A 23,208-nucleotide genomic window follows, 5' to 3' on the forward strand; every position below is an offset into this window, starting at 1 on the left:
TTAGTCATTGAGCCCTCAGTGTTCATTTTGACTGAATAAGATTTTGATATTTTTTATTCAAATGTTGTTTTATTTACCTGTAATTAATATTCTGTATCTTTATTACACATTAAAAGAACAAAACACATATTTCATTATTTAATAATTGAGCAATGTGCTCCAAATAATTATCACTTCACATAAATTGCTCTGGAGGATTATGATGTTTAACCATATTTATGAAATCTACTCAGTGTAAGATGTTTTACTTATAAAACCTGATGCATCTAAATGACTGTCTTCAGGATACTTTACATTATCTTTATACTTTTTACTTGACTTTTTCTGTTAATTCATTATTATTCCTTTTTCACAAAAACCAATTCTGCAAGTTACTGTTACAAAAAATCACACCATACAATTTTCACAAGACATCATATTAAAACATGCAATGAAACAAATATAATTCTTTACAACACGCAAGAGATCTTATTTCTAAATCTGTTGTTGGATGTAACAGCTAATAGTCTAAGTTTTCCTACTTTTTTGTTCAATTATAGATTAATAATGTGCAATAAGTTTGCTTGACTACACTAGTATAATACTTATCAGAAATGTATTTTAATGGTTTGTTTCTTTATTTTACAGAAACGGAGTACTCAAGAGGTAAGACATTATACAAGTCACATTAGGACATAAAAGACCTTGTTTTATTATTGTAATAAATACAGTAGTAGAATGTGACAACAATTTAGTTAGGCAATATCGCAACCAAGCTAACCTGTGTGCATATTACAAGTTAAAAGTAAACAGGTGTGCTCACGCATTTTAGGTGGCGGACTGAAATCATCCCGATACGATCATGATGATTGATGACCCCTGCTAGCGGCCGATTGGCCGCCAGTGAGCAGGGGGCGGCATTGCACAAGCATTTCACCAGAAATGCTTGTGCAATGTTAAATGCTGACAGCGTATGATATCTGCATTTAGCGAGGTTGAGCCGACATGATTCGCTACCACAAATAATGTCCGCTCGAGTTTTGTTAAATCTACCCCTAGCGTAAAGTGGAAGGCTTTAAAAAAAATGTGCTTTAGTGCACATTAAAATAAAGTTTTACACTCATATTTACACTATCGCCTAGATTACGAGTTTTGCGTTAGAAGCTGTGTGGTGCTAATGAGCAGTTTATGCTCACCGCTCACTTACAGACAGCGCTGGTATTACGGGTTTTTACAAACACAGCGTTAAAAGACAAGAAGTGAGCGTTGAGCAAAATTTTGCTCCACATCTCACTCCAATACCAGCGCTGCTTAAGTTAGCGGGTGAGCTGGTTGTGCGTGCTCGTGCACAATTTTCCCATAGGAATCAATGGGGAGAGCTGGCTGAAAAAAGTCTAACACCTGCAAAAAAGCAGCGTTTAGCTCCTAACGCAGCCCCATTGATTCCTATGGGGAAATAAAATTTATGTTTACACCTAACACCCTAACATGAACCTCAAGTCTAAACACCCCTAATATTACACTTATTAACCCCTAATCTGCCACCCCCGACATCGCCGCCACCTACATTATATTATTAACCCCTAATCTGCTGCTCCGGACACCGCCGCCATCTACATTATACTTATTAACCCCTAATCTGCTGCCCCCAACATCGCCGACACCTACATTATATTTATTAACCCCTAATCTGCGCCCCCAACGTCGCTGCCACTATTCTAAATTTATTAACCCCTAAACCTAAGTATAACCCTAACCCTAACCCCCCCTTACTTAAATATAATTAAAATAAATCTAAATAAAATTCCTATCATTACCTAAATAATTCCTATTTAAAACTAAATACTTACCTGTAAAATAAACTCTAAGCTAGCTACAATATAACTAATAGTTACATTGTAGCTAGCTTAGGGTTTATTTTTATTTTACAGGCAAGTTTGTATTTATTTTAACTAGGTAGAATAGTTACTAAATAGTTATTAACTATTTAATAAACTACCTAGCTAAAATAAAGACAAATTTACCTGTAAAATAAAACCTAACCTAAGTTACACTAACACCTAACACTACACTACAATTAAATACAATTAACTAAATTAAATACAATTAAATAAAATTAGCTAAAATACACAAAAAAAACACTAAATTACAGAAAATAGTAAACAAATTACAAGATTTTTAAACTAATTACAACTAATCTAATCCCCCTAACAAAATAAAAAAGCCCACCCAAAATAAAAAAGCCCTACCCTACACTAAATTATAAATAGCCCTTAAAAGGGCCTTTTGCGGGGTATTGCCCCAAAGCAATCAGCTCTTTTACCTGTAAAAAAAATTACAAATCCCCCTAACATTAAAACCCACCACCCACACAACCAACCCTACTCTAAAACCCACCCAATACCCCCTTAAAAAAACCTAACACTAACCCCTTGAAGATCACCTTACCGGGAGAAGTCTTCATCCAACCGGGCCGAAGTCCTCAACGAAGCCGGGATAAGTCTTCATCCAAGCCGGGCGAAGTGGTCCTCCAGATGGATAGAAGTCTTCATCCAGATGGCATCTTCTATCTTCATCCATCCGGCGCGGAGTGGATCCATCTTCAAGACATCCGATGCGGAGCATCCTCTTCATCCGACGGCTAACACTGAATGAAGGTACCTTTAAGTGACATCATCCAAGATGGCGGATTAGGGGTTAAATGTTTTATTTTACTGTTTGCAATGTGGGAGGGCCTCGGTTTAGGGGTTAATAGGTAGTTTATGGGTATTAGTGTACTTTTTAACACTTTAGTTAAGAGTTTTATGCTACGGCTTTGTAGTGTAAAACTCTTAACTACTGACTTTAAAAGCAGTACCAGTCTTGACAGGAGAGTGTCTACCGCTCACTTTGTGGCAGACTCTTAATACCGGCACTATGCAAGTCCCATTGAAAAAAGAGGATACGCAATTTACGTAAGTGGATTTGTGGTATTTCCAAGTGTGGCGGTAAACCTGTACCTGCAAGACTTGTAATACCAGCGGGCATTTAAAAAGCATCGTTAGGACCGGCCAACGCTGCTTTTTAAGCCTAACGCAAAACTCGTAATCTAGGTGTTTCTGATTAAATGATTAATATAAATATTACTAGTTTTTGTCTATAAGGGTTCAATTATATATAGTATATGACAAGGTGTTTCAATGGAATTTATGTCTAAATATGTGTATAAATGAGGGTATAGGTATATATATATACTACTGGTCAAAAGTTTTAAAACATCCCCATTTTCCAGTTTATATTGAAATTTAAGCAGTTCAAGTACAGTGAATAACCTGAAATGGTACAACGGTAAGTGGTAAACTGCAAGAGGTGAAAAAAGTTTATGTTAATAAAAACCGAAAAATAATGTGCATTGCAGAGTTTTAAAAAAAAGAAGGTATTTTTAAGGGAAAAAGTAATGGGTTAACAAATCACAAATGTTCAGCAGTAATGTAAGTAAATTAAGCCTTGAAAGTTTATGCTAACAATTCTTAAAGCTGTCCCAAATTTTGTTGATTACTTACAAGCCCTCTAAATTTATAAAAGCAGTGTTGGAACAGACTGTGTTACTACACCCTGTTAAGAAATATTTGGACAGTATTGTACTGCAGGAATGTAGTATGTTGCTCTCTAAATGGCGAGAAAAAGGCAAATAACAAAGGAAGACAGACAGACCATTATAACCCTTAAAAGTGTAGGTCTTTTCTTTAGAGAAAATTGCAAAGAAAGCCAAGGTGTCAGTGAGCACAGTTTCCTCTGTACCTCTGACAAGAGGAGGTCTGGCAGACCCAAAACCACAACAGGATCAGAAGAAACATTTCTGAGCGTAAACAGCTTGCGTGACAGGCGACTCACAGGAAAAGAGCTTCAAGCACAGCTTAACACAGATCGAAGTAATCAAGTCTCAGTTTCAACTGTTAAGAGAAGACTTTGAGCTGCAGGTTTCACAGGTCGAGTGTAGTAAAAAAGTAATTGCTAAGATGGAAATATAAGAAAAAGAGGCTTGCCTGGGCCATGAAGCACTGCCAGTGGACTACTGAAGACTGGAAGAAGGTCGTATGGACCGATGAATCAAAATTTTAGATCTTTGGTTCATCACGCAGGGTTTTTATAAGCCCTCGAGTAGGTGAAAGGATGGTTCCTCGGTGTGTGAAACCAACTGTCAAACATGAAGGAGGAAGTGTGATGGTCTGGAGCTCTTTTGCTAGATCCAGAGTTGACAACTTGCACAGTGGCATCTTGAACCAAAACTACTACCACAGCATTTTGCAGCGCAATGCAGTACCCTCTGGTTGATGCCTAGTTGGTCAGGGGTTCATTCTACAACAAGATAATGACCATAAACATACCTCCAGGCTGTGTCAGAACTAGATTAGAAGAAAAGAACAAGGCTTCAAATCATGGAATGGCCAGCACAATCTCCTGACTTAAACCCCATCAAGCTGGTTTGGGAGGAAATGGATAGAAGGGTAAAAGCAAAGCAATCTACAAGTGCAACACATTTGTGGGAACTTCTGCAACAGTGTTGGGAAGAACTTTTTGAAAAATATTTGATTTCCATTGTAGAAAAAATGCCACAAGTGTGTTCGGCTGTAATATCTGCAAAAGGTGGCTACTTTGATGAGTCAAAAATTTAGAGTACATATGTTTAAAGAAAATTATTCCATGATTTATTTTTTATGTCCAATTGTTTATTTGTTCTATGCTTTATTTTCAGAGTACATTGAGACATTTAACCGTAAATTTAAATAAAAACTGAAAAAATGTATGTGTTCTAAAACTTGACCGGTAGTGTATATATATTTTCAGACCCCTAACCAAGTCTCACAGTGCCGGATGTATACATATGTTTACTAACTAATGCTGCCTCCTGTTTATGTTGTCTGTCTTTTCATATGCAGGAAAGGGGGGAGGTGGGGAGTGTCTGCTCTTTTTGTTTACCCAGCCCCTTTCAGTGGGTGTCCCAGGCTACCTCATCAGCAGTGCTAAACTGGGAGCTTCTAAGTAAGTTTTTAAAAGGTTTTATACTGGATTTTTAGATCAGTATCTGTGCATATTCTTCTTAATAGTAGTGTCTATTACATGCAGTTATATGAAAATTGGTGTATACCATCTCTTTCAAGTTTATGTGGAGAAGAAGTTAACCCATTGGGTTTCCCTCGCATGCAAACAAACCGACCAAGTAAAATTCTTCAGTTCAGCAGTTTTTGTGTGCAAATTAAAAAAATATTTAGGACACCACTTATAATCTAGCCCTTAATATTTTAAATGTGCACTTTATGGCTAAATCATTGTAATTTGTTAAAAAATGTATTTTAAATGTATATTATAAAAACAACATAGACTTGTTTTTGAACCTCTCTTATGTCTTCCAGCCTGGTGGTAAAATAGAGATCTACAGTGTAAATATTGACAGTAAAGTGACATCTCGCTTTGCACACAATGTTATTACAAGCAGAGCTGTTAATCGAGCCAACAAATCACAAGAAGTATTCTTTGATGTGGATCTGCCCAAAACAGCTTTCATCACAAACTTTAGCATGTAAGTCATTTTATCTTGTGTGTGTTTATACAGTGGAGGAGAACATTATGCAAGAAGGTTGAGTTTCAAATTTTTCATATGTTGAAAATGTGATTTATCATATAGTGAGTTGAAACTATCATTTAATTATAATATGAAGAAAAACACAATCATTATAGGTGCCTTCAAGCAACGTAAGATAATTATTTAAACATATGTCTAGAGACTGATTGGTTATGTAGAGTGAGAACTGTCCTTCTTACATGACAAGACATTTTTTAACAGAAAGAAAAGAATCTCATCTTTAAAGTGAATGTGAATTTTGATGAATTAGTGCCCGGTTTTTAATAATCATATTAAAAACAAGAGAACTTTAATTCATCAAAATTGACATTTCACTCGATTTCTTCAAAAACGTACCTTTTAATCCTGGCAGCCGCTCCAGCGATTCCCCCGGCTGTCGGAAGCCTCTGCAGACATCAGAAATGACGAATCCGGCTTCTTCCAATCACGGCTCCCCCACCCGGGGGAATCTTGGCCTGATGCAAAAGCTGTGATTGGAGGAAGCGGGATTCGTCATTTTGGACCTGAAAAGACGGCTCGCGACCGGACGGAGGAAGTGCTGGAGCGGTTGCCAGGATTAAAAGGTAAATTTTTGAAGAAAACGAGTGAAATGTCAATTTTGATGAATTAAAGTGCCCTTGTTTTTAATAGGATTATTAAAAACCGGGCACTAATTCATCAAAATTGACCTTCACTTTAAAATAAGTATGACCATCTGGTTATCACATATCTAATGTGAAAATTACACTACAAATGTAGTGTGACAAAAGCAGGGCTGAAACTGTGCTTCTCTCTCAGCACACATAATAGTATTAAGTCATGATGTATTATCGAAGAAGAAGAGACTCTTTATGAGTCTTCTGTGGGAGTTAGCATTTTTTATAGGAAGAGGCACTGGTCTGTCCCTACCTTATTTTTATACTTGTACGCAATCATCTAGAAGTATTATACATTTTCAGCCACCTATTCCTCTGTTTCTGCTTCTAGCTCAACCAATATAACTAAAAAAGAAGCAGTAAATGTAGTTTGAGTAATTAAAACTCTGTACCTTGTTAAAAAGTAACTCAAAAATAACCTCTAGATATTACCACTAATTTTATTATGAAAGTATGGAAAGTGATAAAAACAATGGACTTAGATTATTCATTTTGGTAATATTGCATTAGAAAACCACATAATGTGTTTCATGTGTCTATGTAATACAGGACAATAGATGGCGTAACATATGAAGGAGTAATTAAGGAAAAGGAAGTTGCTAAACAACAGTATCAAAAAGCAGTATCACGCGGACAGACAGCTGGACTTGTCAAGTAAGATTAACCACTTTTATGACAATGGGTGAATATTTAAAAAAGGATAATAGTTTAGATTATTATTGCTATGTATTGTATGTATTTTCAGCATTCTCTTATATTGACCAGTTTAAAGTGGAAGATTTCTTAACGTATTCATATGTTCCAAAGGTGAAACACACACTCATACTTTTGGTCCAGAAGTACATATTTTTTCCTGTTTATAGCCTGCCAATAGGACATCTGTGAAACATTTTTCATAAAGGACTGAAGAAGGCCTAAAATATTAGTCTACTATTGTGTTACAAAATGTAACCAACACAATCATTTTAATCTGTAACCCTGAAACAGCATAATAAACCCTAAATATGATACTGTTCTAATGCAATTCCACCAACACTCAAAAGATTCCTTGTGTACAAATACCATCCCCTATGCAATTTACCCACTGTAAACACCTACACACCTTACCCACCTATTGTTTAAGTCCTCTCTTCATCATAACCTTCTTTCATTGCAAGTACTTATCGCTAAATATAACCCTTCCTATAAAGTTCCCTTATCAATATGTCCGATTGAAGAATCTTAATTTATTTGCCTTTTCTGACCAGTAGCCACAGATCCTCTTCTTCTTCATTTTCATCATCAGATGTTAATCTATTTAAAAAAAATAATTCTAAAAAAAATAATTCCGCTGCAACTCTAATAAATGTATTAACCCCTAAACCGCCGCTCCCAGACCCCGCCGCAACTCTAATAAATGAATTAACCCCTAAACCGCCACTCCCAGACCCCGCCGCAACTCTAATAAATGAATTAACCCCTAAACCACTGCTCCCGGACCCTGCCGCAACTCTAATAAATGTAATAACTATGAGCTTTCACATTGAGCCAGCTCATTTACAGAACTAATTGGTTAACTTGATTAATGTATCAGTTTTTTTTTGGTTATTTTTAATAAAAGAGTAATACTCTATAAGAAAAAAAAAAACTGCTGCTGCTGTCTAGAAGAGGTAAAGGCATCTATTTATCAAGCCGTCAAATGTGCTGCATTCGACGGCACCAATACGCTCGCCTAAGATCGCCTAACATCGCTGCCGCGGACCTGAATACGTTCTCCAAAATTATCATAAAAGCTGTCAAAAAGCCGCGCACCAAGTACGGTGCGATGAGCAGCGGACTGTTGTTAACTAACAGTCATCGATCTCGCTGCTCTTCGGCTTTTTTACAGCTTTCTTGGTACCCTGTCACTAAATACCCACACTATACTATACTGTTTACCCCCTAAACCACCACTCCCGGACTCCGCTGCAACTCTAATAAATGTATTAACCCCTAAACCGCCGCTCCCGGACCCCGCCGCAACTCTAATAAATTAATTAACCCCTAAACCACTGCTCCCGGACCCTGCCGCAACTCTAATAAATGTATTAACCCTAAACCGCCGCTCCCGGAATCCGCCGCAACTAAATAAAGTGTTTAACCCCTAATCCGCTGCTCCCGGATCCCACCGCTACCTACATTATACTTATTAACCCCTAATCTTCCGCCCCCTACACCGCCGCCATCTACATTATACTTATTAACCCCTAATCTGTTCCCCCTACACCGCCGCCACCTACCTACATTTATTAACCCCTAATCTGCCGCCCCCAACGTCGCCGACACTATAATAAATTTATTAACCCCTAAACCTAAGTCTAACCCTAACCCTAACACCCCCTAACTTAAATATAATTTAAATAAATCTAAATAAATATTACTATCATTAAATAAATTATTCCTATTTAAAACTAAATACTTACCTGTAAAATAAACCCTAAGATAGCTACAATATAACTAATAGCGATGGATGACGTCACTTAAAGGAACCGTCATTGTTCAAGAAGACTCCAGATGAAGAGGATGCTCCACGTCGGATGTCTTGAAGATGGACCCGCTCTGCGCCGGATGGATGAAGATAGAAGATACCGCCTGGATGAAGACTTCTGCCCATCTGGAGGACCACTTCTGCCTGTCTGGAGGACCACTTCTGCCGGCTTCGTTGAGGACTTTGGCCCGGTTGGGTGAAGATTTCTCAAGGTAGGGTGATCTTCAAGGGGTTAGGGTTAGGTTTTTTTAAGGGGGGATTGGGTGGGTTTTAGAGTAGGATTGATTGTGTGGGTGGTGGGTTTTAATGTTGGGGGGGGTTGTAATTTTTTTTTACATGTAAAAGAGGTGATTACTTTGGGGCAATGCCCCGCAAAAGGCCCTTTTAAGGGCTATTTGTAATTTAGTGTAGGGTAGGGCTTTTTTTATTTTGGGGGTGCTTTTTTATTTTGTTAGGGGGATTAGATTAGGTGTAATTAGTTTAAAAATCTTGTAATTTGTTTATTATTTTCTGTAATTTAGTGTTTGTTTTTTTTGTACTTTAGATAATTGTTTTTAATTGTATTTAATTGTATTTAGTTTAGGGAATTTATTTAATTATGGTGTAGTGTTAGGTGTAATTGTAACTTAGGTTCGGTTTTATTTTCCAGGTATATTTGTGTTTATAACTATTTAGTAACTATTCTACCTAGTTAAAATAAATACAAACTTGCCTGTAAAATAAAAATAAACCGTAAGCTAGATACAATGTAACTATTAGTTATATTGTAGCTAGCTTAGGGTTTATTTTACAGGTAAGTATTTAGTTTTAAATAGGAATAATTTATTTAATGATAGTAATATTTATTTAGATTTATTTAAATTATATTTAAGTTAGGGGGTGTTAGGGTTAGGGTTAGACTTAGGTTTAGGGGTTAATAAATTTAATATAGTGGCGGTGACGTTGGGGGGGCAGAATAGGGGTTAATAAATGTAGGTAGGTGGCGGCGGTGTAGGGGGGGCAGATTAGGGGTTAATAAGTATAATGTAGGTGGCGGTGGTGTAAGGGGGGCAGATTAGGGGTGTTTAGACACCCACTCCTGGCCTAAGACAACTTAAAGGGAAAGTCAACACCAGAATTTTTGTTGTTTAAAAAGATAGATAATCCCTTTATTACCCATTCCCCAGTTTTGCATAACCAACACAGTTATAATAATACACGTTTTACCTCTGTAATTACCGTGTATCTATGCCTCTGCAAACTGCCCACTTATTTCAGTTCTTTTGACAGACTTGCAGTTTAGCTAATCAGTGCTCACTCCTAGGTAACTTCACGTGCATGAGCTCACTGTTATCTATATGAAACACATGAACTAATGCCATCTTGTGGTGAAAAACTGTCAGATTAGAGGCGGCCTTTAAGGTCTTCTAGGTTTAGCTTTTAACTAAAAATACCAAGAGAACAAAGCAAAATTGGTGATAAAAGTGAATTGTTGTTTAACATGACATGCCCTATTTTATCATGAAAGTTTCTTTTGGACTTGACTGTACCTTTAAAAACACATATGATAAAAAAAATAACTTTCTGGCAGGAACAATTAATTAAAAAAATACTGAAAAACAACTACTGTAATAGCTATTTAGTAACATTATTTCAGTGGATATTCTGTTTACAAGAGAAGAGGAGATAAACAAGGATGTGTTGCTATATTAGAGCCAGTGGTAAACTGGCATGACAAAGTGCTGGTTGTAACTTAAATCTCTTAGACAATAGAGAGCATTCAATAGCGGTATCAAGTCTGCACCACCAGTTAAGATTCAACAGAAATAAATCAGTAGACCTATCAGTAAAATACTCTAGAAGACATTATGTGGATAGATCTTGCCTTGTGTTTCACAAAATTGAAGACAGCATGTTGAGAGAATGATAAAAATGTAAATTTTATGTTCAGTTAAAATAGAGAGATACACAACCTTCTTGCTATTTAAAAAATTACAGAATAGAAGATCTAATTATATACTGTCGTCCTTTTACAGAGGCTTTCTATCTGCCTAATATTTTACATATTGTAGGAAAAAAGAACAAAGGAGGAGCAATAGCGATTAAAACTTCAAAATGTTATTCCATATTTTATAAAATCATATAGCAGCAAATGAAATAACCAAGATCCTCAATAACACAGCTTACGCGTTTCGGCAGTGCGCCGTACTCATAGCTGGCTAATATTTTACATAGACTACAATCTTTATACTAAAATTTAACACAAGAGCAACTAATTTAACTTCAATACCGTTGTTCTAATTAGATTTTCTAAAAACATTACGGATTACAATTACTAACTGTTTTTATACTATGTGCTATTAGGACAGTTAAATGGTTCTTAAAATATTTATGTAATTCTTATATATTGCCTAGTGGTGGTGGGATTCATGCACCATATTCTGTTTCTAGGGCCTCTGGTAGGAAGACAGAGAAATTTACGGTGTCAGTCAATGTGGCATCAGAGAGCAAAGTGACATTTGAATTGGTCTATGAAGAACTGTTGAAGCGCAACCTAGGAAAATATGAAATGTTTATTAAGGTGAAGCCAAAGACACTTGTCAATAAATTCAAGGTAACTGATTTATTTTTCTTAAACACTATATTGTGCTATGTTTGTGTTTAATGTAAAGTAATATTTTCAAGTCATATTATCTTGTGCTTCCTCCATTACAATTTTTTCCTAGAATACAGAGAGTGTAAAACTAATAGGACTATTGAGCACTAACACTGCTCAAGTTAAATCAATAGTGCTATTATTCTTCTGCTGATATTGGCCAGATTACAAGTGGAGCTCTATTTAACACTCCCGCTCGAGCATTTACTGCACTAGAAGTAAGTTGTTTTCTGGGGGGAAATACAACAGCAATATTTTAAATTGCTGTTGTATTCCCCCCCCCCAGAAAACAACTTTATCAAGCAGTGATTTAACCTACTCCGAAGCTGATGAGTGGCAATAACCACAAAACAGCTGTCCTGGGATTGGTCTGAATCACTGTACTACCCCTAACTAAGCTTAGAAGCTGTGTAATGCGGCGATTCTATGGCATAAAGGGAAGTCTGCCTTAAAAAGCAGGCTAGAAGTAAAAAAGTGAGTCATTGTGAACCTCATTTTCATATCTCACTCAGAATCCTTTGCTGCATTGGATACAGTGTAATCAGAGAGTTTCTGTGTGAAAAGCAAGTCTTCTGACTTGTCTAGATTTGTAAATGGTTTACACAATGAGTTATTTTCTTTAAATTTTGGATTTAGTGGAGGATTTTAAACTCACTTTTCGCCTCCCCATATTTTAAATTGCTGTTGTATTTCCCCTCAGAAAACAACTTTATCAAGCAGTGATTTAACCTACTCCCAGCTGATGAGTGGCAATAACCACAAAACAGCTGTCCTGGGATTGGTCTTAATCACTGTACTACCCCTAGCTAAGCTTAGAAGCTGTGTAATGTGGCGATTCTATGGCATAAAGGGAAGTCTGCCTTAAGAAGCAGACTAGAAGTAAAAAAGTGAGTCATTGTGAACCTCATTTTCATATCTCACTCAGAATCCTTTGCTGCATTGGATAGTGTAATCAGAGAGTTTCTGTGTGAAAAGCAAGTCTTCTGACATGTCTAGATTTGTAAATGGTTTACACAATGAGTTATTTTCTTTACATTTTGGATTTAGTGGAGGATTTTAAACTCACTTTTTGCCTCCCCATATTTTAAATTGCTGTTGTATTTCCCCTCAGAAAACAACTTTATCAAGCAGTGATTTAACCTACTCCCAGTTGATCAGTGGCAATAACCACGAAACAGCTGTCCTAGGATTGGTCTGAATCACTGTACTACCCCTAGATAAGCTTAGAAGCTTTGTAATGCGGCGATTCTATGGCATAAAGGGAAGTCTGCCTTAAAAAGCAGGCTAGAAGTAAAAAAGTGAGTCATTGTGAACCTCATTTGCATATCTCACCCAGAATCCTTTGCTGCATTGGATAGTGTAAACAGAGAGTTTCTGTGTGAAAATCAAGTCTCCTGACTTGTCTAGATTTGTAAATGGTTTACACAATGAGTTATTTTCTTTACATTCTGGATTTAGTGGAGGATTTTAAACTTACTTTTTGCCTCCCCATATTTTAAATTGCTGTTTTTTATTTATATATATATATATATATATATATATATATATATATATATATATATATATATATATATATATATATATATATAATATATATACATGATATATACAGATAAATATAGGAATATCTATTTATAAATACATAGAACATATTCCTATGTGCAGAACATTGGAATGTGAAATATTTACAGTAAATACACAGTATAACACTTTTTTTAAAATATGAATATTGCATATATTTGCTTTAATGTGTTTTCCTCTACTTAACTGCAAAGTGCTCCAATGCACTATATATATGTGTACATATGTTTTTATGTGTTTATATATGTATATATATATGTACATTGCTTTATGGAGCTGAAGTTCAACCTCCGAGGATTTTGAAACAGTGCTGTGATCTTCGTGAGATTGCGAGAAAAGTGACTGGCACCATTTTGTTATCCGCAGTTCACTCTGTTTACAGTATTACAGTGCAATCTGTGTCTTAGTGTTATAGTCTTGCAAATTTTACTACAGTAATTGTCATTATTTTACAGGTAAAGTATTTATTAAATACTAATTGAACACTATGCTATGCTAGTGTTAAACTAAACATAGCACTATTAAACCCCTAATATATGTTAGTTCAAACATGTTTTCAAGTGTTTAAACACACTGGCAAGTGAAAAGAAAGCTCAAACTGTCTTGTTTCACTTTAAGGCGGTTTTCACTTTACAGCGGGTATCCGGTCCCTAACCCGCTGTATGAGTGAGGTATACCTGTAAATACATTTGTACACACACACACACACACACACACACACACACACACACACACACACACACACACACATATATATATATATATATACAGTATATATATATATATATATATATATATACACATATATATACAGTACATATACATATAGCTTTAGACATGTATATGTTCTTACTATTCTTTACTATTTTTTTTATTTATTTTTAATAAACCCATTGACATAAACCATATCCCTTTAAAACCCTTTTTAAACATTTATTGCAATATATTATATATATATATATATATATATATATTAGGCTACCATTAGTTTAGTAGTTTTAGCAATGGTATAATGACTATATATAATTATTTCTCAGTGTCTTTATTAGAATACAACCAGAAAATACAGGATATTAGTATGCAGTTTAAAAAAAAAGTATTTAGTGTGACCTCCCCTTACACTTGAGCAAAAGCAGGAACCTGGCTCTCGTAAACCTAAATTGAACGGATCTCTTATTAATGTAATTGCTAACACCTGTATTTGTCCTACTATTTAATGTTAAAATGACTGCTGTGAAAAGGGTCTATTACACCAGGGTTGTGCAAGACATGCTTAAGCATTACATACACATGTGGTATGAGTTTAATTCATTGGAAGCTTGGAAGACCAACTTTCAATCACAACATTCTATTCAAATAGTCAAAGTTCACAGAATTTGACAGACATAAAATCATACTCATAGGGAAATCAGCAAACAAACTGGATACTCAAGATGTGGTATTCAAGCTGGTACAAAGAAATCTGAAGAATCAGGAAGGATCAAGGATAAAAAAAGGACTGGAATGAAGGAAACTTTCAAAATCTGATGAAAAGTTTCTCAGAGTTCCTTCTGGCTCAGCATCTGGCAGCTTCATTGGGATGCCAAGTTTACCCTTCTACAGTCTGAAGAAGCTTAATCAGGAATGGTCTTTGTGGAAGGGTAGCAGCCAATAAATCAATTTTTAAGAAGGAGAACATGGTGAAAAGGCTAAGATTTGCTAAAGCTCACAAAGACTGGAATGAAGATTAGTGTAAAAAAGTATTATGGAGTGAAGAATCCACATTTGAAATGTTTGGGTCCAATAGTCAAAAATAAGTGAGAAGAAACGTTGAAAAGAGATGGAAGAATGAGTGCTTGCGGCTTTCAGGGAAACATGGTGGAGGGACTGTCCTGGTTAAGGGCTGCATTTCTGCCAGTGGTGTTGGTGATATTTACAGACAGGTTTTAATTCATCATGCCATTCCTTCTGGAAAGCACCTGATTGGGAATTGTTTTATTTTTCAGCATGATAATGATCCCAAGCACACTGCTAATGCACTGTAATCATATTTGGAGAGAAAAACAGCTGATAAAACACTGACAGTCATGGAGTCCAGACCTAAATATTATAGAGGCAGTATTGGATCACCAGGACAGAGAAAGGAATAAAAGAAAACAAAAATCTAAAGGAGAAATTTGGGAAGTGTTGAAAGAAGACTCGTATAATTTACCAGAAGATTACTTCAGCACAGTCTCCCCAAAAGAGTTCAAGATGTGCTTAGTGCCAAGTGAGGTCACACTGAATACTGACTGTTGCCTGAAGAAGCCATTTTGTTATGCCAATTGTGTTTTTTTTTATATTTGTTGTACATATTTCCTGTATTTTCTGTTTGTATCTTAATAAAGAGACTGAAAAATAAATATGGATGGTCATTAAAACTTTGCTACAACAACAAATGTAATGGTGGCCTAAGACGTTTGCACAGTACTGTATATATATATATATATATATATATATATATATATATATATATATATATATATATATATATACTATAATATAAAAGGCCAAGGGTGTTTGTCAAAAGCTGTCATGCACAGTAGAGACTGCATAAGGACAAACATACCTGGCCTTCAACAGGATGACCTAGCATCTGCGAGTGCTGACCGGGTGTGAGGGGGGCATCGCATGGGCGGGGCCAGGAGTGACGCGGGCAGGGCTGGATGGGGCTGGGCATGATACGGTCAGGGCTGGATGGGGCCGAATGCGACATGGGCGGGGCAGGGTGTGACGTGGGTAGGGCCGAGTGGGCGGCGTGAGAGAGCTCAAAAGAGGGGGGTATAGAAGGAGAGCAACAGAAAAAGAGGCGGGATAGAGAGAGCAAAAGAGGGGGGATAGAGAGAGCAAAAGAGAGGGGGGAGGGAGAGCAAAAGAGGGATGATAGAGAGAGCAAAAGAGAGGGAGAGAGAAAGCAAAAGAGAGGGGGAGAAAGGGAAGAGAGAGAGCAAAAGAGAGGGGGGAGAGTGCAAATAAGAGCAACAGTGAGGGGGAGACAGAGAGCGCTAAAGAGAGGGGGAGAGAGAGAGCAAAAGAGAGGGGAGACAGAGAGAGCAAAAGAGAGGGGAGAGAGATAGAGCAAAAGGGGGGAGAGAGAGAGCAAAAGAGGGGGGATAGAGACAGCAAAAGAGAGGGGGGAGGGAGAGCAAAAAAAGGGGAGATAGAGAGAGCAAAAGAGGGGAAATAGAGAGAGCAAAAGAGAGGGGGGAGAAAGGGGTGAGAAAGAGCAAAAGAGAGGGGAGAGAGCAAAAAAGAGGGGGAGAGCGCAAAAGAGGGGAGAGAGAGACAGAGAGAGAGAGCGCAAAAGAGAGGGGGAAAGAGAGAAAGACATAGAGAGGGGAGAGAGAGAAATCAAAAGAGAGGGGGGAAAGAGTGAGAGCAAAAGAGAGGGGATAGAGAGCAAAAGAGAGGGGGGAGAGTGCAGAAGAGAGAGCAAAAAGCGAGGGAGGAAAAGAGAGGGGGGAGAGAGAGCAAAAGAGAGGGGGGAGAGAGAGAGAACAAAAGAGAGGGGCAAGAGAGAGAGCACAAGAGGGGGGATAGAGAGAGCTAAAGATGGGGGAGAGAGAGAGCAAAAGAGAGGGGGAGAGACAACAAAAGAGAGGGGAGAGAGAGCAAAAGAGAGGGGGGGGGGCACTAAAGAGAGGGGGGAGAGTGTAAAAGAGAGGGGAAGAGAGAGCACAAAAGAGAGGGAGGAGAGAGAGAACAAAAGAGAGGGGAGAGAGAGCAAAAGAGAGGGGAGAGAGAGCAAAAGAGAGGGCGAGAGACAGCAAAAGATCGGGGGGAAAGGAGAGTGAGAGAGCAAAAGAGAGGGGAGAGAGAGCAAAAGAGAGGGGGAGAGCGCAAAAGAGGGGAGAGAGAGAGTGAAAAAGAGAGGGGGAGAGAGGGGGAGAGATAGAAAGTAAAAGAGAGGGAAGAGAGAGCAAAAGAGAGAAATGGCAAGAGAGAGCAAAAGAGAGGGGGAGAGCACAAAAGAGAGGAGAGAGAAAGTGCAAAAGATGGGGGAATGAGAGCGGGGAAGAGAGGGGGGAGAGAGAGCACAAAAGAGAGGGGAGAGAGCAAAAGAGAGGGGAGAGAGAGCAAAAGCGAGGGGGAGAGAGAGAGCATAAGAGAGGGGGAGAGAGAGAGCAAAAGAGAGGGGGAGAGAGAGAGCAAAAGAGAGGGGGAGAGAAAGAGCAAAAGAGAGGGGGAGAGATACAGCAAAAGAGAGGAGGGAAAGAGAGCAAAAGAAAGGGGGAGAGAGAGAGCATAAGAGAGGGGGAGAGAGAGAGCAAAAGAGAGGGGGAGAGAAAGTGCAAAAGAGAGGGGGAGAGAGACAGCAAAAGAGAGGAGGGAAAGAGAGCAAAAGAAAGGGGAGAGAGAGAGAGCAAAAGAGGGGGCATAGAGAGAGCAAAAAAGAGAGGGGGAGAGAAAGAGAGCAAAATAGAGGGGGGAGAGAGAAAGCAAAAGAGAGAGAGAGACAGCTAAAGAGTGGGGGAGAGAGTGCAAAAGAGAGGGGGAGAGTGAAAAAGAGGGGAAGGGAGAGAGCAAAAGAGAGGGAGGAAAAGAGAGGGGAGATAATAAGCAAAAAAGAGGGGGGAAAGAGCAAAAGAGAGGGGGAGAGCGCAAATGAGAGGGGAGAGAAAGTGCAAAAGATAGGGGGAACGAGAGGGGGAGAGAGAGAACAAAAAAGAGGGGAGAGAGAGAGTAAAAGAGAGGGGGAGAGAGAGAGCATAAGAGAGAGGGAGAGAGAGAGCAAAAGAGAGGGGGAGAGAGAGCAAAAGAGGGAGAGATAGAGAGAGCACAAAAGAGAGGGGGTAGAGTGCAAAAGAGAGGGGAGAGAGAGAGAGCAAAAGAGAGGGGGAAAGAGAGCAAAAGAAAGGGGAGAGAGAGAGAGCAAAAGAGAGGGGGAAGAGAGAGAGCAAGCAAAAGAGAGGGGGAGAGAGAGAGCAAAAGAGGGGTGATAAAGAGAGCAAAAGAGAGGGAGAGAGACAGCAAAAGAGAGGGAGAGAGAGAGCACAAAAGAGAGGGGGAGAGAGCACAAAAGAGAGGGAGGAAAAGATTGGGGGAGAGAGAGAGCAAAAGAGAGGGGGGGGGAGAGCAAAAGAGAGGGGAGAGAGAGCAAAATAGAGAGAGGGGGATAAAGAGAGCAGAAGAGAGGGGCGAGAGAGAGCAAAAGAGAGGGGATAGAGAGCTAAAGAGGGGGTATAGAGACAGAAAAAGAGAGAGGGGAGGGAGAGCAAAAAAAAAGGGAGAGAGAGAGAGCAAAAGATGGGAGATAGAGAGAGCAAAAGACAGTGGGGGAGAAAGGGGTGAGAAAGAGCAAGAGAGAGGGGAGAAAGAGCAAAAAAGAGGGGAGAGTGCAAAAGAGGGGAGAGAGAGACAGAGAGAGAGCGCAAAAGAGAGGGGGGAAGAGAGGGGGAGAGAGAGAAAGAAATAGAGAGGGGAGAGAGAGAGAAAGCAAAAGAGAGGGGGAGAGAGAGCAAAAGAGAGGGGGAAAGAGTGAGAGCAAAAGAGAGGGGAGAGAGAGCAAAAGAGAGGAGGAGAGAGAGCATAAGAGAGGAGGAGAGAGAGCAAAAGAGAGGGAGAGAGAAAGAGCAAAACAGAGGGGGAGACAGCAAAAGAGAGGGGGGAGAGAGAACAAGAGGGGGATAGAGAGAGCAAATGAGGGGGATAGAGAGAACAAAAGAGAGGGAGAGAGACAGCAAAAGAGAGGGAGAGAGACAGCAAAAGAGAGGTGGAGAGAGAGCAAAAGACAGGGGGAGAGAGAGAGCAAAAGAGAGGGGGGAGCAGAAAAGAGAGGGGGAGAGTGCAGAAGAGAGGGAGGAAAAGAGAGGGGGAGAGAGAGAGCAAAAGAGAGGGGGGAGAGAGAACAAAAGAGAGGGGCTAGAGAGAGAACACAAGAGGGGGGATAGAGAGAGCCAAAGATGGGGTAGAGAGAGAGCAAAAGAGAGGGGGGAGAGACAGCAAAAGAGAGGGGAGAGAGAGCAAAAGAGAGGGGGGAGTGCTAATGAGAGGGGGGAGAGAGTAAAAGAGAGTGGAAGAGAGAGCACAAAAGAGAGGGAGGAGAGAGAGAACAAAAGAGAGGGGAGAGAGCACAAAAGAGAGGGGAGAGAGAGTAAAAGAGAGGGAGAGAGAGAATGTGAAAAAGAGAGGGGGAGAGAGGGGGAGAGAAAGAGAGTAAAAGAGAGGGAAGAGAGAGCAAAAGAGAGGGGGAGAGAGAGAACAAAAGAGAGGGGGAGAGCACAAAAGAGAGGAAAGCAAAAGTGCAAAAGATGGGGGAACGAGAGTGGGGGAAGAGAGGGGGGAGAGAGAGCACAAAAGAGAGGGGAGAGAGAGAGCAAAAGAGAGGGGAGAGAGAGAGCAAAAGAGAGGGGGAGAGAGAGAGCATAAGAGAGGGGGAGAGAGAGAGCAAAAGAGAGGGGGAGAGAAAGAGCAAAAGAGAGGGGGAGAGAGACAGCAAAAGAGAGGAGGGCAAGAGAGCAAAAGAAAGGGGAGAGAGAAATCAAAAGAGGGGGATAGAGAGAGCAAAAGAGAGGGGGAGAGAAAGAGAGCAAAAGGGGGGAGAGAGAAAGCAAAAGAGAGGGAGAGAGACAGCAAAAGAGTGTGGGAGAGAGAGCAAATGAGAGGGGGAGAGAGAGAGCACAAAAGAGAGGGGGGGGAGAGCGCAAAAGAGGGGAAGAGAGAGAGCAAAAGAGAGGGAGGAAAAGAGTGGGGGAGAGAATAAGCAAAAGAGAGGGGGAGAGAGAGAGCAAAAGAGAGGGGGAGAGCGCAAATGAGAGGGGAGAGAAAGCGCAAAAGATAGGGGGAACGAGAGCGGGGAGAGAGAGAACAAAAGAGATGGGAGAGAAAGAGCAAAAGAGAGGGAGAGATAGAGAGAGCGCAAAAGCGACGGGGTGAGTGCAAAAGAGAGGGGAAGAGAGAGAGCAAAAGAGAGGGGAAGAGAGAGCAAAAGAGAGGGGGAGAGAGAGAGCAAAAGAGAGGGGGAGAGCGCAAAAGAGAGGAGAGAGAAAGTGCAAAAGATGGGGGGAACGAGAGCGGGGGAAGAGAGGGGGGATAGAGAGCACAAAAGAGAGGGGAGAGAGAAAGCAAAAGAGAGGGGAGAGAGAGAGCAAAAGAGAGGGGGAGAGATACAGCATAAGAGAGGGGGAGAGATAGAGGTGGAGATAAAGAACAAAAGAGAGGGGGAGAGAGACAGCAAAAGAGAGGAGGGAAAGAGAGCAAAAGAAAGGGGAGAGAGAGAGAGCAAAAGAGGGGGGAATAGAGAGAGCAAAAGAGAGGGGGAAAGAAATAGAGCAAAAGAGAAGGGGGAGAGAGAAAGCAAAAGAGAGTGAGAGAGACAGCAAAAGAGTGGGGGAGAGAGAGCAAAAGAGAGAGGGAGAGAGAGCACAAAAGAGATGGGGAGAGCGCAAAAGAGGGGAAGAGAGAGCACAAAAGAGAGGGAGGAAAAGAGAGGGGGAGAGAATAAGCAAAATAGAGGGGGGAGAGAGAGAGAGCAAAAGAGAGGGGGAGAGTGCAAATGAGAGGGGAGAGAAAACGCAAAAGATAGGGGGAATGAGAGTGGGGAGATAGAGAACAAAAGAGAGGGGGAGAGAGAGAGCAAAAGAGAGGGGGAGAGAGAGAGCATAAGAGAGGGCGGAGAGAGAGAGCAAAAGAGAGGGGGAGAGAGAGCAAAAGAGAGGGAGAGATAGAGAGAGCGCAAAAGAGAGGGGCGTGAGTGCAAAAGAGAGGGGAAGAGAGAGAACAAAAGAGAGGGGGGAAGAGAGCAAAAGAAAGGGGAGAGAGAGAGAGAGCAAAAGAGGGGAATAGAGAGAGCAAATGAGAGGGGGAAGAGAGAGAGAGCAAAAGAGAGGGGGAGAGAGAGAGCAAAAGAGGGGTGATAAAGAGATCAAAAGAGAAGAAGAGAGACAGCAAAAGAGAGGGGGCAAGAGAGCAAAATAGAGGGGGGGAGAGAGAGAGCACAAAAGAGAGGGGGAAAGCGCAAAAGAGAGGGGGAGAGAGAGCGCAAAAGAGAGGGAGGAAAAGATTGGGGGAGAGAGAGAGCAAAAGAGAGGGGGGAGAGAGAGCAAAAGAGAGGGGAGAGAGAGAGAGCAAAATAGAGAGAGGGGGAGAGAGAGAGCAGAAGAGAGGGGGAGAGAGAGAGCAAAAGAGAGGGGAGAAAGGGCAAAAGAGAGGGGGGATAGAGAGAGAGCAAGGAGTGGAACAGCTGTACTGGAAAAAATGGCTCGTGTACACAGGGTTAGGACTAGTATATATATATATATATATATATATATATATATACACAAGATTTTGGGATCCAAGCACTCACTGTTAGTGGTATGCGCCTGGGTGCACTGTATGGTAAATAGGTAGAAACTTCTCAAAAGGAAGAGGCACTCACAGGTCTTAGTAAGCAAAAAGTACTTTTATTAGTTCATAGGTTCAGTCAAAGTTTCGGTCCTCGCAGGGACCTTTGTCAAGACTGTTTTCTGTTTTCACAGTGGCTGGTGATCACCACTGATCGCCAGCCACTGTGAAATCAGAAAACAGTCTTGACAAAGGTCCCCGCGAGGACCGAAACGTTGACTGAACCTATGAACTAATAAAAGTACTTTTTGCTTACTAAGACCTGTGAGTGACTCTTCCTTTTGAGAAGTTTATATATATATATATATATATATATATATATACACGTGAGCCTCAAGACCGCGCTATTAGATCCTCCCTCCCTAAAATAGCTTGGTCTTCGTATGTAAAAGCACTTTGCAGTGCTTTGAGCACATAACTTTTGTGTTCAATATTTTTATTAAAAAATTATTATCAGAGAGTATGTTAATATGAGTGTTACTGTACTGTACAATGTATTTTTGATGTATTTTGTTAGAGAGTAAAAGAGAGGGAAGAGAGAGCAAAAGAGAGGGGGAGAGAGAGAACAAAAGAGAGGGGGAGAGCACAAAAGAGAGGAAAGCAAAAGTGCAAAAGATGGGGGAACGAGAGTGGGGGAAGAGAGGGGGAGAGAGAGCACAAAAGAGAGGGGAGAGAGAGAGCAAAAGAGAGGGGAGAGAGAGAGCAAAAGAGAGGGGGAGAGAGAGAGCATAAGAGAGGGGGAGAGAGAGAGCAAAAGAGAGGGGGAGAGAAAGAGCAAAAGAGAGGGGGAGAGAGACAGCAAAAGAGAGGAGGGCAAGAGAGCAAAAGAAAGGGGAGAGAGAAATCAAAAGAGGGGGATAGAGAGAGCAAAAGAGAGGGGGAGAGAAAGAGAGCAAAAGGGGGGAGAGAGAAAGCAAAAGAGAGGGAGAGAGACAGCAAAAGAGTGTGGGAGAGAGAGCAAATGAGAGGGGGAGAGAGAGAGCACAAAAGAGAGGGGGGAGAGCGCAAAAGAGGGGAAGAGAGAGAGCAAAAGAGAGGGAGGAAAAGAGTGGGGGAGAGAATAAGCAAAAGAGAGGGGGAGAGAGAGAGCAAAAGAGAGGGGGAGAGCGCAAATGAGAGGGGAGAGAAAGCGCAAAAGATAGGGGGAACGAGAGCGGGGAGAGAGAGAACAAAAGAGATGGGAGAGAAAGAGCAAAAGAGAGGGAGAGATAGAGAGAGCGCAAAAGCGAGGGGGTGAGTGCAAAAGAGAGGGGAAGAGAGAGAGCAAAAGAGAGGGGAAGAGAGAGCAAAAGAGAGGGGGAGAGAGAGAGCAAAAGAGAGGGGGAGAGCGCAAAAGAGAGGAGAGAGAAAGTGCAAAAGATGGGGGGAACGAGAGCGGGGGAAGAGAGGGGGGATAGAGAGCACAAAAGAGAGGGGAGAGAGAAAGCAAAAGAGAGGGGAGAGAGAGAGCAAAAGAGAGGGGGAGAGATACAGCATAAGAGAGGGGGAGAGATAGAGGTGGAGATAAAGAACAAAAGAGAGGGGGAGAGAGACAGCAAAAGAGAGGAGGGAAAGAGAGCAAAAGAAAGGGGAGAGAGAGAGAGCAAAAGAGGGGGGGAATAGAGAGAGCAAAAGAGAGGGGGAAAGAAATAGAGCAAAAGAGAAGGGGGAGAGAGAAAGCAAAAGAGAGTGAGAGAGACAGCAAAAGAGTGGGGGAGAGAGAGCAAAAGAGAGAGGGAGAGAGAGCACAAAAGAGATGGGGAGAGCGCAAAAGAGGGGAAGAGAGAGCACAAAAGAGAGGGAGGAAAAGAGAGGGGGAGAGAATAAGCAAAATAGAGGGGGGAGAGAGAGAGAGCAAAAGAGAGGGGGAGAGTGCAAATGAGAGGGGAGAGAAAACGCAAAAGATAGGGGGAATGAGAGTGGGGAG

The 23,208-nt window shown here is 40.6% G+C and overlaps 1 pseudogene; it reads left to right on the plus strand.

The window, feature by feature from the left end:
- The window catches only part of LOC128660590 (inter-alpha-trypsin inhibitor heavy chain H3-like), a 404,005-nt pseudogene that overhangs the window by 11,760 nt on the left and 369,037 nt on the right, over window positions 1-23,208 (plus strand).

The sequence above is a fragment of the Bombina bombina genome, chromosome 5, assembly GCF_027579735.1.
Source record: "Bombina bombina isolate aBomBom1 chromosome 5, aBomBom1.pri, whole genome shotgun sequence".
Classification (NCBI taxonomy): Eukaryota; Metazoa; Chordata; class Amphibia; order Anura; family Bombinatoridae; genus Bombina; species Bombina bombina.